We start from the raw sequence: 16811 nt of genomic DNA, 5'->3' as shown, positions 1-16811 counted from the left end.
AAGGCAAACAGGTACAGTTTGGTGAGAAAGTTGCTGGTAAAGGCAATTATGTAAAAGACAACAATGAAAATCCCTCCAAACCAAAAAGTGCTTAGCGTCTTGCCTGGAGCATAGTGACTGACTGCTCAAGAAATAGTAGCCCCTTTCCTCCTTGGCAGCTCTAATTTCACAAAAGAGGCTGAATGATTTTAATATATGTATATTAATTTTTAACATTGAAGTATAGTTGATTTACCATATTGTGTTAGTTTCTGGTACACAGAAAAGTGAATCTATATATATGTATGTATATATACATATTCTTTTTCAGATTCTTTTCCATTACGGTTTATTACAGGATACTGAATATAGTTCCCTGTGCTATACAGTAGGACCTTGTTGTTTACTTATTCTATATATAGTAGTTTGTATCTGCTAATCCCAAACTCCTAATTTATCCCTCCCCCATCCCCTTTCCTCTTTGGTAACCAAGTTTGTTTTCTATGTATGTGAGTCTGTTTCTGTTTCATAAATAAGTTCATTTGTGTCATATTTTAGATTCCACATATAAGTGATATCATCATATGGTATTTGTCTTTCTTTATCTGACTTACTTCACTTAGTACAATGATCTCTAGGTCCATCCATGTTGCTGCAAATGGCATTATTTCATTTTTTATGGCCAAGTAGTATTCCATTGTGTGTGTGTATGTGTGTGTGTGTATGTATCACATTAATCCATTCATCTGTCGATGAACATTTAGGTTGCTTCCATGTCTTGGCTATTGTAAATAGTGCTGCTATGAACATTGTGGGTGCATGTATCTTTTCCAATTAGTTTTCTCTGGATATATGCCCAGGAGTGGGATTGCTGGATCATATGGCAACTCTATCTTTAGTTTTTTGAAGAAACTCCATGTTGTTTTCCATAGTGGGTGCATCAGTTTACTTTCCCACCAACAGTGTAGGAGGGTTCCCTTTTCTCCATACCCTCTCCAGCATTTGTTATTTAAAAAAAAATTTTAATGACTTTTTAATGATGGCCATTCTGACCAGTGTGAGGTGGTACCTCACTGTGGTTTTGATTTGCATTTCTCTAATAATTAACAATGCTGAGCATCTTTTCATATGCCTTTTGGCAATCTGTATGTCTCCTTTGGAGAAATATCTATTTAGGTCTTCTGCCCATTTTTCAATTAGGTTGTTTGCTTTTTTTGTTATTGACTTATATGAGCTGCTTGTATATTTTGGAAATTAAGCCCTTGTCGGTCACATCATTTGCAAATATTTTTCTCCCAGTCTGTAAGTTGTCTTTTTGTTTTGTTGATGGTTTTCTTTGCTGTGCAAAAGCTTATAAGTTTGATTAGGTCCCATTTGTTTATTTTTGCTTTTATTTCTATTGCCTTGGGAGATTGACCTAAGAAAATATTGGTATGATTTATGTCAGAGAATGTTTTGCCTATGTTCTCTTCTAGGAGTTTTACGGTGTCATGTCTTATATTTAAGTCTTTAAGCCATTTTGAGTTTATTTTTTGTATGGTGTGAGGGTGTGTTCTAACTTCATTGATTTACATGTGGCTGTCCAGTTTTTCCAACACCACTTGCTGAAGAGACTGTCTTTTCTCCATTGTATATTCTTGTCTCCTTTGTAGAAGGTTAATTGACCGTAGATGCATAGGTTTATTTCTGGGCTCTCTATTCCACTCCATTGATCCATAAGTCTGTTTTTGTGCTACCACCACGCTGTTTTGATTACTGTAGCTTTCTAGTATTGTCTTAAGTCTGGGAGGGCTATGCCTCCAGCTTTGTTCCTTTTCCTCAGGATTGCTTTGGCTATTCTGGGTCTTTTATGGTTCCATACAAATTTTAGGATTATTTGTTCTAGTTCTGTGAAAAATGTCCTGGGTAATTTGATAGGGATCACATTAAATCTGTAGATCTGAATGGCTTTGATATCATACATTTTCCAGGTGCTTTAGTATAAAAGTAGACACACAATCCTAGAGGAGACCCTAGAAACAGGGAGTCTGACTTCCTACTGAGACACAGACCCTGACTTGGGGTTCATGAAACTCTAGAACTGGGTTCAAGCCCTCCATCTGAGAGTACGTAAGAGTTGGGTACCAGAGTTGGGTACGTAAGAGTACCAGCTGGCTAGTTCTGGTTGTTCACGGTGCACTTGCATAATTGAGGGGCTGCCTTTGTCTTAGGTTCTCGGGTGTACACACTGCTCCTTCTACCTGGGATGCCCTCCACAGCAGCCTGGACCACTGCAAACCTTCTGTGACACAATGAAAGGCCTCCTTTAAGGGGCTTTCCTGGACTTGACTTTCCTACCCCAAAGAGGTTTTTAGTGCCCTTGCCACAGAGATACCATAAGCAACTCTCAAATGTCTATGGAACCACCTCAGGAAGCTGGTGCTGGTTTTCGTATCTGTCTCCACCACTCACCTGTGAGATTCTTAGGGAAAGGGACTATTTCTTCTTTATTTCTATATCCCTTTCCACCTTATCCCTTTCTGTCTCCCCTAGAGTACAGCTGGTTCATCAAAAACACTTGATAAATGTTTGTGAATGAATAAATGAATCCTAAGATGTATTAGAAAACTCTCCTAATTTACTCATAATATTCTGGAACTTTAGCTAAAAGCATCTAGGCCATATTATTACAAAAGCCCTTCTGCTGGCTCACGATGGAGAAGGGCTCCCCTACTGAGAGGAGGTCTACTCAATTCAATTAGGACTTGTCTTCTAGCCTTCCTCTCAGTACAGAAGGGTTTCCATAAGACAGAAAACCTATCAAGGCTTTCCATCAAAAATTTAAATAACTGCCACTCAGAAGCAAGACCTTCTCCCAGTCCCAGGTTGGGTGAAGCCCAAGAGCTGCTTCATACCGATACTTTTCCTTTCTCATTTCTAGAGCAAGTACCGGAGTTCCCGTGCCTTCCAGACCCGTCTTGACAAGTGGTCGCTGGGGTTCTGCAAAGTCTCTATTTCTATAAGTTTGGACGTTAATCAACTAAGAATGCTCCGGGCCACAAATAGATGGTCTAAGTTTATCTAAGGTTCAAAAAACTCCTAAATATGACTTCTGCAGAGAACTCATCATCCATTCCCTTCACACTGACTTTTATACCTCTCTACTGCTTCGGGATGCAGTTCTCTCCAATCAAATCTCCAAAAGCTTCAGGCCACTTTGACCAGGGCAGTTGGTAGTTAAAAGTCTTGGGCCCCAGAACCACCAGGTCTGGGGTAGATTCCAGCTCTACTGCTTGCCAGCTATGGATCTTGGGCAAATCACTTAGTTTCTTTGTGCCTCTCTTTTCTCATCTGTAAAATGATGATAATAATACCACCTTTTTCAAAAAAGAAATATGAGGATTAATGGTAAAAATGTATACAAAGCACTTGGAACAATATCATGTATATAATAAGCAGTCTTTAAGTACACAGTTAATATGTTATCATCATCACTATATTACACAATAAAAATACAATCTAAAGATACTAGATACAAAATAATTATGTTGTATTGTATACTACATACATAAAATAGAAAAATAAAATTATTTTATACACAAAATGAAAATAAACATGATTGTATATGAAATAAAAATAAAACAAGTTCAACTAGTCTGAGATACAACTGTAGAAACTACAAATGAGGAAGTGCTCTCAGGGACAGGGACTCCCAAACCTTGTCATGCTTTGGGACACTTTGGGTATTTGCTAAAAAACAAAAATAACTACCTCCCCAGAGAATATCTCTAATGGTATTTCTGTCCCCCTGACAGCATATCTGTGTTACTCCAGGGGTTAACATGGTGTGGCCTCCACTGGTGACACTTTTGTGCCCCTAAGTCTCTACTCGTGTTTGAATGTGTGGGTGAACTCGTACAGGCCAGAGAGACCAAGACACATAAAATAAAAAAGTTTCCACGTCTCTTAATTCTACGCAGGGAGTCATTGTTTCCTACTGTAAAAGCTTCATTGCTCTAATCATTGTGGTCCTACTGAGCGCCACTCAGAAGTTTCTTTTCTTTTTCCAATTTTTATTTTATCCTGGAGCATAGTTGATTTACACTGTTGTGTCATAAGTTTCTGTTCCTGTCATGGCCGACCTTGGAAAGAAGTCAGCCCTTATTCCCAGCAAGGAGTTTCCTACCAGCCAGAGAGTGCTGGTGCCTTCGGTCTGTGCCTTAAAGAGTCCAACAGCAGTAGCCTCAGGCTTCAAGGAAAATGATCAAAGGCTCTTATCTGAACCGAAACATCAGGGGATGAAGAAATTTCTGCCTCTTCAGGGTCCTCAACATCTGAATGACACGTAGATTTCTTTGGGAAGATAGAGGCAGCTCAACATTCCTTTCAAACATCATTTTCAAGAGAACGGGTGAATTGAATCAATTTGCCCCCGAGTTGCAGTTGCTTTTAGAAATAATCCATGAATTTCCATTTCCAAACTAATTAGAGCGTGACCTTTGACATATTTAAGAAGAGGAGTGGCTAGGTGTTCAGTCCAGAATAGCTGGGTGTCCTGGAGCCACAGGTTCAGGTGACTGGCACACACTGAGCCACCCGGCTTCTTAGGGTGGAGACTGCGGGCCACACGTTCACAGGGACGGTCTTTCAGGCTGAGGGAGAGTGCTCCAGGGAGGAGGGAGACACGGTCCAAAGCAGAGCTGCCCGAGGACCACTTGTTGCAGGTGTTAACCCCAGTGGTTTCAACTGTATCTGGCAAGGTTATTATTTTAATCATAGACCATCCCTCCAATCACTGAGTAATATCTATCGAGCACTGACTGTGCAACAGGCCCTATGTGTGTGCCTGGATAAGAGAGACACAATGACTCTCATGTCTTTAGTGCTGTCACTTCATGGATGGTCACTGGTGAAAATGCCCAAGGGCTCCGCTTCAAGGACTTCCAGAGCAAACTTTTTAATGCTCTCAATGTGGCTGTTGCCACCAGGCTGATAAGCCCTTCAATTCCATTTTTCTAGCTCCAGTCAGTAAATTAGAAAGAACAGCAAATGGGAAGGGAGCAAGGTTACTCTATTAAAAAAATATTTTAGTATTTTCCATAAAAGAGGAAATAGGCAGTTTGTCCTAAGAAAATGCTCTAAGACAAGTAAGAAACTTGAAAACACCTCAGTTTTCACAGTGATAGAATTATGATTTCCTGAGGGGGAAAAAGATCACCTATAACAAGGTAGGAAGTGAGACAAAAAGTGAGGAGAGAAATACGGCCCCAGAGGGAAATAAATCCAGGCAGACAGATCAGCTTCCTGTCACATGGGGGAGGACAGGAAGATGGTATTTTTCCACACAGCATAACAGTTAATGTTGGTCATTCAACTCGGCTGAAAAGTTTGCCTTTCACCCTCATTTGTTTCCCCTTTGGATCCCTCTCCTAGCCCTAATTTCTTTATCTCCCTCTTCTCCCCAGCACCAAAGCCTTGCAATCCCCCGGCTACCTAGAGGTAGCATCTAACCCTCTCCCTAGTGTCTCAGGTTTATGGAGAAATTGGATTGTTCCAGAAAACGCAGGTTGCATGGTTCTGGTACCCATGATCCCAAATCCTCTCTCCCTTCTCCTTTTACCTCATAAAACTCCTGTTCCCATCCATCAAAGTCAGCTCCCAACGAAACTCCCACTGGGTCCAGCTGCTACTTTCAGCTAAGTCCAAACTGGAAAACACCAGATTGAATAAATTTACATTTTGATAGTTGGCTGTTCCAGAAAGTCTGGTGGAAAACCACCCAGGAGATATTTGGGGGGATTTCTTTCTAAAAACCCTAGTGCTGCAGGTGCTGTGTTTTGCTGTTGTCGGTGAAAGACTGATTTGGGGCAACTCCAAGTCATAGAAAAATTGCTTAAGTACTAGGTAGCAGCCCAGATAGAAATTCCTGACAGGCTATGAATAAACAGCAAAATTTAGTTTCATAAATGTCTTTGTCTCAGCTTGAACTGGTGCTAGGATGGTTCACAGAGTACCTTCCCTGCAGTTTAATTTCTGGCCCTGAGAGCCAGGCCAAAGGCACCTCTTTGTGGTGATGAAACTGTATATAATAGCGTTTATTACAAAAGTAAGCTTTAGCTAATATTTTAATCAAGCGCCTACTACAGGTACTGTGCTAAGAGCTCTGCATGCATTCTCTTAACAGTTCCAAATTTCATGAGATAGATAGTATTATTATCCCATTTTATAGATAGATAAGTTGAGACTCAGAGAGGTTAGTCACTTGCTCAAGGTCACTACTAATAATGATGCATCAGTCTGACTCTAAAGTGCAGGCTTTGAACCCTCCCACGTGTAATCTCCTCATCGTCCCCTACTGCAATGTCTGATTACACAGAAACACGAAGCTCAGCTGCTTACTCAAAGTAAGCTCTTGTGCCTGTAGTGAGTTTCAGTTTTGGCAAAGTTCTTAGTACTGAGTGTCCCAGCACCTCTGAGCCACTGGCTGGGCATTAAGCTGATCTCATCTCCAGGTGCTAACAGATACTATCACTTTATAAAAATCAACCTCTCCAACAGAGTCATGCTACTTGAAAAATACAGAATTCCACCCTACTCTCACAGGACTAAATACACACAAAGTAAAAGAAAAGAAAGAAGTGTGCAAAGAAAATGCCTGTCCTAGACATCCATCACTGTTCAGCTGTATGTGACTCTTCAGTGCCCTCCGCGCTGTAAAAATCAGCTGCCCTCTCTCAGGCAGCTGTGAGGCCAGAAGTGCTAGCCACGCAACCTTGCAGAAAGCACTCGGGAGGTGAGAAACAAAGCCATCTCGCATACAAAGGTTATAAGTTTGAAGCCAATTCTCACGTCCTTGAAGAGCTTTATATCTGCCTTCTGGCATTCAAATATCTGGAACTTCTAATTAACCAACCTATTTTCCTATATTTGAGCATTCATAAAGGCACAAAGGAGTGGAGAATGAGGCAATGAGGACTATTCTCCAGGCTTTTCTTTTTTTTAAAAAAAATTTCTGGATATATGTGAGGGATCCAAACACACTTATTCTCACTCCCAGAACTTCTCCACCTGCAGTAGAATGGAAATACCTGAAACAATAGGGACTTGGACTATGTTGTTGATGGCTTTGTCCCTAAGGCCTAGAAGAGTTCCAGACCCAAGTAGATGCACAATACATATTTATTAAATGAGTGAATGAACACACAATTGGAGTGCATTTGAGAGCAGCTGGGGCATGTAGTTCTGAGGCCTACATGCAAACTCAGAGACCATTACGTTTCACTCACTGATTCATGATGGCAGGAGAAAGTTTTCAGATAACCCAGAGTTCATCGGAAAATTGAATTAAGCAGCTGGGCTGCAGTGGGGTGATAATAGCCTGGTCCCAGCTCCTTTTCTGCCACTCAATCTCCACATCCTTTGCAGTGCCCTCCATGTTGACTCGGGGCTTGGCCAGATGACTTGCTTTGGGCAATGGGACAAGCAAATGGAATGTAAGCAAAGACTTCATAGGTGCTTGTGCATTGGGGCTTGTCCTCTGGCTGCTCTTGGAACCCTGCCTCCATAAGAACAAGACCACTGGGCAATGAGAGATTCTAGGCCCAGTCACTTCATTGTCTCAACCAATAGCTGAACAACAGCGAGACATATGACTGAGGCCAACTGGGACCAGCCGGCACCCAGCTCACCTACCACGTGACCACAAAAGCTTGAGCTAGCTCAACAGAGATCAGAGAAGCCTATCCCAGCCCAGAAAGCCACGCATTATTGTGAGCTGAATGAATGAATGTTGTTTTAAGCCATTAATTTTGGGGGTAGTTTGTCTTGCAACAATGTGTAACTGATAAATATGTGTTTCCCAAATTACCTGATCATAGAACCACCTGGAGTACTGGTTAAAAACTATGTATTCCTACAGTATGGCAATTCCTCAAAAAATTAAGCATAGAATTACCATAAGATCCAGTGATTCCACATCTAAATATATGCCTAAAAAAATTCAAAGTAGAGACTTGAACAGACATTTGCAGCCCAATGTCAACAGCAGCGTTATTCTCAATAGCCAAAAGGTAGAAACAACTTAAACATCCATTGATGGATGAATGGATAAACAAAGTGTGGTATATACATACCATGGACTATATTCAGACTTAAAAAGGAATGAAATTCTGATATATACTACAATATCAATGAGCCTTGAAAACATGCTAAGTGAAACAATCCATATACAAAAGCACAAATATTGTAAGATTGTGTGATTTCACTTACATGAGTTAACTAGAATAGTCAAATTATTAGAGACAGGAAATAGAATAGTGATTCCCAGGGGCTGAAGGAAAGGGGGAAAGAGGAATTCTTGTTTAATGGGTACAGAGTTTTAACTTGGGATGGTGGCAAAGTTCTGGGTATGGGACAGTCATGCTGGTTGCACAACAATGTGAATATACTTAATGCCACTGAATTGTACACTAAGAAATGGTTAAAATGATAAATTTTATGTTGCATAAATTTTTACCATAATAAAGAAAAAACCCCAACACTACATATTCCTAAACCCCACCTCATAGCCACTAAGTCACCATCTCTAGGGCAGGGCAGGTTTGTATTAGACCATCCCATTTCCCAAACTGTTTTGGCTCAAAAGAACATACTTACACACTAGACCAGAATTAAAGTACATGTCTTCCTCCTTATAAACGAGGACAATATCTGGAAAAGTCACAAGACGCTGGCTTTGTTTGAAGGATTAAAAAAAGGATTTCAGGCTGTAAATCCTTCATGATGGAAAAGTACCAGATTTCAGATAAAACACACTACAAGGGAAATCCCTTACTATTCTAGAGTAAAGCTGGCAAAGCTGCCTGCCTTCCATTTGTTTAGGTATCAAGGGGAAATACCACATTGAATCCAAAAGGTAATTCTAACCTTTTCATTCTCCTACAATACTGAAACAAGAATAAACTGAATCACTGTCTTGAAAGAGCCAGCTGTGTGAGTTTACTTCCCTTTCATAGTCACTAGATCTGAGTAATAATGAAAAAAATGTTGCATGTAGATGATTCTAAAATAATTTCCATTCCAGGTATGAAAACACTGCTTCTCTTCTATAAGAGGCTGACTGTTATTTACGCAAGATAGAACTTTCAAATAGTATCCTTGGGTAGGTAATTCACACGGTAGAAATTATTCCATACTCTGCAGTGTATAATTACAAAAAAGAATTTTATCCTCAGAAACGTTTCACACATATTAGTCACAGAACTTTTAATGCCTCTGGATTTTTGATGGATTACTCAATGATGGCTCAAAATCTCTGGGGAATTTTAAAACTCTAAACTTTAAAGGATTTAAGGTCTATTAATGAGAAAAAAAACCCCAATATGCAAATGGTATGTAAAGGAAACTGGATCTTCTTTCCCTGTGAATAATGTATTAAATTCTGCTCAGCACAGAATATAAATCATCTTGTCAATAGTCCTTACAGATTGTCATTGAATCTGGAATCAGAATATACTTTGTTCAATTATACAATGTAGTTGTTCTAAACATTTTTTCCTTTAAAATGTCATTTAGAGAGTGTCTCTATGCCAGATGCAACCCCAAACTGTTAGCTTCAAATGTAAGCTTTTTTAGAGATAATCTAATTTTATTTCTTTAGTACAAAATGAAAGAAAGTTCGAATCTCTACATATACCCACTACAGTATTCAACGAGTGGTAATTTAATTGCCTAGATCCTGTTTAAGAGGGATCAACTAATAGAAGTCCTAGAAAAGCTTCAATCCACATGGCAGGGTCTTCCATATATATAGCACTGCTTGGTTGGAAGCTTTCTATAGACTTTTAGGTCCTTTTGAGCCCAAGCTAGCCTAATCTGTTGCTGCCATGCTCCATGTTTCATGCAAAACTACTGCCCCTAGACCCTCACAACCTTGTCATGTTCCTTCGTTGTTCATACTTGTCTCCTCCCCAAGAAGTCCACTTTTTCTTGAAACTAGGAGTTCTTGTTTCTTTTCCAAGAAACCATACAAACACTGTGTATCGCCTACATGTGAGAAACAATCCTTCATCACTTAGTTTTACTTCCCAAATTTCTACTCACTTACAGGGTTATTTATCTCTTTTTGTTTCAAAGTCATCTATTGTGAAACAAACCAAAAAAAAAAGAAAAGATCTGTTTTGTAATTTGCTCTTCACAGGACCTCCCCTCCCCGCTCTGCTTTACCTAGCACACTCAACCTGCGAGCGTGCCAGCCCATCAGCCATCTCTTCTCCGGGGGCTCACGTGACACTGCTGAAACTGACCCTTCTGGGAGCCCTTCTTGTTAAAATTGAACACATCCTGGTACAAATCCTGGAAGATTACTCTCATGCATTAAAGTGTCATTTTCTCCCCTGTCATCTCTGCTGGTCTCACCTACTCGAATGTTGTGATATGATTTCCACCTCACACCTTTGCAGGCTCTTTTCTCACTTGGAATTTTATGGAGACACTAACATTGGCATAAGGGAAAAGACAGAATGTGCTTGCTGCCTGTATTTTCCAGGGCAACTCCCTGGCAATGCCATCCTTGTTCCAAACTCTCCATGCTGAAAGAAGTTCCACAGTTGTTCCATAAATTTAAGCCTTCTAGCCTCAGCTCTGCAAACATGCATTACAGTAAGGATCCTTAACACATGTGCAGAATGGTTAAAATCTGGTTTCAAACCTGAAACAATAGCCCTTAATGTGTGTGCAAACCACCAAGCCTGGCTTTTCTTCCCGTTTAACCTGAGCATTATTGTAGCTGTGGCCAGAGTAGGATTGCAACAATGTACGCTGGAATTTATGTGTTCACAACACTGTGCTGGCATGAGATTGTGAGTGTCTTTGAGGGCAAGGACCACACCTCATTCACATTCGTTGTCTGAAAGCTTTGGCAACGTCTGGTGCAGAGCAAGCCCTTGAAACAACCCTGTTGAGTGAGGGGTGAGACGAGCTCGCTGCTCCACACGCCCCTGGTCTACACACCCTGATACGGAGGAGTGTCCATACATGGAGGAGAGGCCACCTGCTACGGGGAACCCTAACTGGCCTGGCTCAGGCTTCTTTAAGTCGGGGGCTCAAAGCCTGGTTCTGCCACAAGTTAGCTGTGCAACTTTGCGCAAGTCGCGTAACCTCTCCAGGTCTCAGTCTCTTTTGTGAATGTGGTGGGGCCCTCAGGCCTGTGACCTTTAAAATAAGCCCACGTTTGTGAAAGCCCTTTGTAAATGAAAAGGTGCCTATAGCACTGCAAGGAGATTAAGCCACATTTACCAAGAGCAGAACTTTCAAGGTGGTGATGTCTAGTGGTCTCTCTTTTACTTATCCATTCATTGAAGATGTACTTGTTCCGCTCCTCTTGGGCTCTATGCTAGCGGCGGACAATGAAATGGTGAACCAAAAAAGACACGGTCCCTTCCCTCCTGGACCCAACAGGCTCATAGGTGACACAGACATACATTTAATAAACGCAAACGTAAATACCAAATAGTGATGGTGGCAAGCGCTACATACAGGAATTTAGGAGACTAAATTCTTAGAACTCTAGGAGAAAAAGAAAGCAGAGAAAAGGAGGGGGAGAGGAAGGGAAGAAGAAACAGTCATTCGAAAAGTGCAGGTAACTTGACCGTCAATAAGAATGTGGCCCATATAATTTTGAGGTAGGATCTATGGATCTGCTCTTTCCTCACTCTGTCCCAGTTCCCCCTGCCTCTCAAGGGCACTCTTCGTATTTAAAGCTATAACGTTTTAAATAACATAGAAAATGTAAGCTGACCACTTAATCTCATGCTCAACCCAAGAGACAGTGAACTGTATCAATGGTGGATAATTTACAGTTGGTGGGGAATTCTGACCATATGTAATTTTCTCCTTAAATCTCACTTCTGAACTAACCCCAGTTTTGAGCTACACTAAAAAGTCTGGGATTTAAGCTTGGGTAGACAGGAAATGAGTCTTTTTGACTCAATGCCTCTAGTCTGGGCATCAGCTCACATTTCTATAGGGGCCAAGACCACCTTCCTGATAATCTCTTCTGGAGTCTGGGCCAAAAGTCTAGCAAAAGCTGAAGCAGGACTTCCTGTCTCTGGCTGGTGATTGTCCTGTGTGGTGTTTTTCTCTTGACACTGCAAGAAATGGCTGCTGTGGTCTGTGGCAGTGTGGGAATACTCCCGAATCCCCTCCCCATTGGGGGCCCATAAATCGCATCTCAGAGTCACTCCGGTTTCCAAAATTTAATATACAAGTTACCCCAAACGGAGGTTCTAAGTGTCTCATGGTTTTTAATATATTTCTTTCACATTCCTTTTCACTTTCATTAAAATGAAACTTAAGGTGTACATCTCATTCATCAGGAGGCCACAATACAGAGAGCTCCTGAGAAACTTTGGGAAATGCATTCCCCACCCCAGGTCATGTCATTCTAAATTTCATTGTGACTATTTTAGTCACAGAGACAGTTTCACCTTACTGAATAAAACAAAGTCATTTTGGAAAGAGAGCCAGTGACCAAATTAATTCTTTTATGGAGCTGTCTGATTTGATTAAGTTATTTTACCTCATTTTAAAACTCATTAAAGCTATCAAGCCATTTTGTATGTGATTTTTTTCTAATGTCTTTTCATTTACTGTCCTGGAAGGCTTTTGGTGTCAATCAAAATAGATGACAATGCTAAATCACTGGCTTCATAACATAATTCAACAGTGGGTGAGTTCAGCTGTCTCTGTGAAATATGACCTTGCAAGAGTGGTTGATTTGCCTGTTGCCTTCTCTGATAAGAAAAATATATTTACAATGACATTGTGGTTGTATGTATATTTCACAGTGTATGCTATTTTATAACAAGTTTGTTGAATCTTAAAGAAATTTCATCCAATACTAGGTGAAAGGGGGAACCTTTAAAAACAAGTTTTTTGTCCTCTCTTGCTCGTTTTCAACCAAAGCTTCCTCAAATAGCGTCTATGTCAGGAAGCGCCAGTGGACAGAAATTCACAAGTGAAAACAGAAGAAATAAAGCTTTACGGGGAGAGCTTAATGAAAAAAAGAGGAGACAGCTGGATGAATGTGCATAAAGGAGATGAACAACAAGCATTTTCAAGAGCTGAAAGCTAAACATAACACAGTAGAGAATTAACTGCTTAGATACAAGGAGTCGAGCCTGGGGGAGTCAGGCTTTGCCAATTTCTCCAACAGTAACAATTTCCTTAAACAGAAATCTCAGGGATTCACCACTGCAGTTACCGTCATTATTTCTAGCAATACAGGCATAGTTTGTTTTATTGCATTTTGCTTTACTGCACTTCACAGATATTGTGGTGTTTTTTTGTTTTGTTTTGTTTTTTAAACAAATTGAAGGTTTGTGGCAACACTGCGTCAAGCCAATCTATTGGCGCCATTTTTCCAATAGCATTTACTCACTTTGTGAATTCTCATAATATTCCAAACTTTTTTATTTGTACTGTATTTGTTATGGTGATCTGTGATCAGTGATCTTTGATGTTCCTACTGGCTTGCTGAAGGCTCAGATAATGGGTTAGCATTTTTAGCAATAAATTTTTTTTTTAATAAATTATTTTTAAAATTAAGGTATGGAAATTTTTTATTGCACACACTTAATAGACTACAGTATAGTGTAAATATAACTTTTATACTCACTGGAAACCAAAAAATTCATGTGACTTGCTTTATTGTGATATTTGTTTTATTTCTGTCATCTGGAACCAAACTTGCAATATCTCCGGGGTATGCTTGTACAAGAAAAATATAAACAGGAATGAAACTCCCATATGACCAGAGAACAGTGCAGCAATATTCCATATTTCTCACAAAATTTATTAGAGAAAGCTGCAGTGAAACATAATGCTGAGGCATGAGAGATGGTACTGTTTAACGGGTACTAAGAATGCTCTATAAATATAGGTTAATAAAGGATTCATTAACTTAATAGACAGTGACTTAGCCATTGCTGTTTTCCAAATTTTGCACTGAGGGGTGGGATGACAAAGAAAAACTACAATACAGTCCAGGCCTCTGAGGCTTGTGAAGCAGCTGAGCAGCCAGTAATGTAAAGATGTAATTACTGTGCAGCACAAAGATAGACAAAATACTGCACAATCACAGAGGAAAAAGCAGCTATGCTAGAGTTCACAAAGGCATCTTGGTGGGGGTGATATCTGAGGTGTTTCTTAAAGTATGAGTAGACTAGCCAGGGGGAGAGAAGGGAGCATGGCACACAGAGAACATTGTAGGGAACTGTGAAAAGTTGAGGAATCCAAGTTCTAAGTGAGTAGGTGGGTAAGGAGGGCGATGAGGCTAGAAAGGCAAGTTGATTTCCATGCTAAGGAGATGGGTCTTTATCCTATAAGTAAGAGGCAGCAAATTGGAAGGTAGATCAGGGGCCAGCGGGTAACTAGAGAGGGGATGCCTCCTTAAAAGCATGCAAATTCAGATGTAAGGTACACAGTTGGGCAAACACACAAGAACAATCTGCGGGCCCAGCAAACAAGGGAGAGTTCGAGGCAGTCTTTATTTTATTATATTATTTAAAATAGAGGGTGTTGGGACCAGAATTAACCTTTAAAAAGGCTATTGGCTGCAGTAAAGAAAGGATTGGCAGAGGGGAATATTTGGAGGCAGGAAGACCTTTAGAAGGCTCTAGGAAAAAGACGATGAGGATCCTTGTCAAGGTGGTAGCAGCAGGGATGGAGGCGGAGAGAGTTAGAAGGTAGAATTGCAAGACGTAGAGCCATTCATTCATTCAAGAAATACTGATTTCAATATCAGGCATGGGGGGTACAATGCCAAGTAGGGAAGACATGAGCTCTATTTCTTTACCGTAGACTTATGACTACCTGGCTGTGGGAAATAAAGGAGATGTCGAGGATTACCTCTGGGATGTGCCTTTGCGAAACTGACCTCCCCCCCTAGACTATGGAAATTGCTGATTTCCTCTTCATTATAGAAAGCACTGATGAAAGTTTTTAATATTTACTTATTTCTCTGCCAAAATAGAAAATTCCCTCCATGCATTTATCTGTTTAGTTAGAAAACAAAAATTAAGGAAGCTGTAAAATGTTAAATAAGTTTGCAAGGTCAGGTGCAAGCATAAGTGTGTGTTGTCGGGAGAGGTGTCAGGAGGGCTTAAGCTAATGAGTTAGGTTTTCAGCACGTAAATTTAAGATGCCTGTAAAGCATCCAGGTGAAAACGTCCAGTAAGCAGCTAGATCTATGGACTGGGGGCTCACGAAACAGAACTGAGCCAGAGAAATAGTTTCGAGTCTCGCTAGGGAAGATGTGGAAACTGATGTCAAAGAACTGAAAAAACCTGCCCAGGAGAAAGCGTAGAACTAGCAGAGAAGGCTGAAATAGGAAATCTCGGGACTAAAATAATGGTGGGAAGAGGAGGACTATTTATGGAAACTAAATGAGAAGTGATCCGGCGGCGGGGGGGGAGGTTCAGAACAAAATGGTAATAGAACCTGGATGATTTTTAGATAATGCTCAGTGGATGTGTTTAAATAATTCTATGCCTTAGCTTTCAAATCTATGTATTTGTTCATTTACACCTAGTGATGCCTAACTGTGTTGAGCCTGAAAACTCACCTTTTAATTGACATATGGCCTCAGATTTATGTTTTCTTTAGCATAATCTTGTATTTGCTTTTTGCAAGCCACCAATCTTTGCAATGTGTTTGCTACAGAATAAAGTCCCTCTCAAAAGTTGTTTAGTCTATTGGTGCATCCATAGAGTGCTATTTATCTTGTCGGCCTCTCCAGATCCACTCTCTGCTCTCCTCCCCTCTGCTCGGAGGCTGATCTTTATGGATTGATCAATGGGCTCCACTTGCCATCTGGCTTTCACTCGGATTTGGCCAGTGAGAGGCACTGCAGGAGATGGGAGAGTGAAAAGAGAGAGGTTGGGATTTTTTTCCCCCTGCTTCCCTCCTTCTGTGGTTTACATCCCTCTACTAAAGGCTACAGTTCCTTCAGGAAGCCTTCTCTTTACCCTCTGTGGGATCCTCTATCACTCCCACTCTTGGTCCTTTCAGGCTTAGAGACGGTAAAGGCTCCCTGCTATTTACCAGCCCCAAGATACTGCATTATCCCTTCTCAGCTTTCCCCAAATCCTGACAGAGGAGTCAAAGTCTCATGGGATTAATTGCCTCTTTATTAAATTCTCAAATCACCCAGTTTGAGTGTGCTACCCGGTTTGCTGCCAGGAAGAATTTGGTTCATAAAACAATCTGTCAACTGTCAGTTGATCCACTTTCCCACTGGTTCCTAGCATACAGTGTGTGTGTGTGTTTGTGTGTGTGTGTGTGTGTGTGTGTGTGTGTGTGTCGGGGGGGGTTGAATTTGAAACAATTAGGTGGAAGAGGGAGCAGGAGAGGATCTGGGGAGGCATAAGCTGTCTTCTTTTAAGACTAGCAGTCTGCACAGAGACGCAGAGCCAGCACCAAGGTGATTCCTCTGGGGCACTTCTACTCAACCACTTAGAAAAGAGCCACAGAGACAACAGAAGGGTTAGAAGGTCCACATTTCACCCTGACAGAACCGACAGATTGGGGGGCGAAATCTCATGTGTCTGGATTTTCAGGTAACTGCTGTTTGAGTTCATGTTCAGAACCATCAATTCTGCGGTAGAGAAGTTCCATAAATCAGGTTGTCATATGTTGAGCAATGCCTTGAAGTTGCAAAGAAGATGTTCTTGTGCTATTTTTGGCCACTGTACAAAGACACTAAAGTGGCAAAAGAAAGAATCTTCAAAAGAATAAAAGAATATCCTTTTCATGATGGTTGGGTATGGGGTAGAAACTCCCAGCCTATGTGCATG

The 16811-nt window shown here is 40.8% G+C and overlaps 1 protein-coding gene and 1 pseudogene across 7 annotated transcripts in view; one reads left to right on the top strand and one right to left on the bottom strand.

Annotated features, from left to right (window-relative positions):
- Positions 1 to 16811, bottom strand: part of ST6GALNAC5 (ST6 N-acetylgalactosaminide alpha-2,6-sialyltransferase 5) — a 215224-nt gene that overhangs the window by 84286 nt on the left and 114127 nt on the right. The window lies entirely within an intron of this gene.
- LOC132347170 (transcription initiation factor TFIID subunit 9-like) overlaps positions 4092 to 16811 on the top strand; it is a 36850-nt pseudogene continuing 24130 nt past the window's right edge.

The sequence above is a fragment of the Balaenoptera ricei genome, chromosome 1 (assembly GCF_028023285.1).
Source record: "Balaenoptera ricei isolate mBalRic1 chromosome 1, mBalRic1.hap2, whole genome shotgun sequence".
NCBI lineage: Eukaryota > Metazoa > Chordata > Mammalia > Artiodactyla > Balaenopteridae > Balaenoptera > Balaenoptera ricei.
Note: the sequence above shows the minus strand (reverse complement) of the source record. Positions and strands in the feature narration are given on the sequence as shown.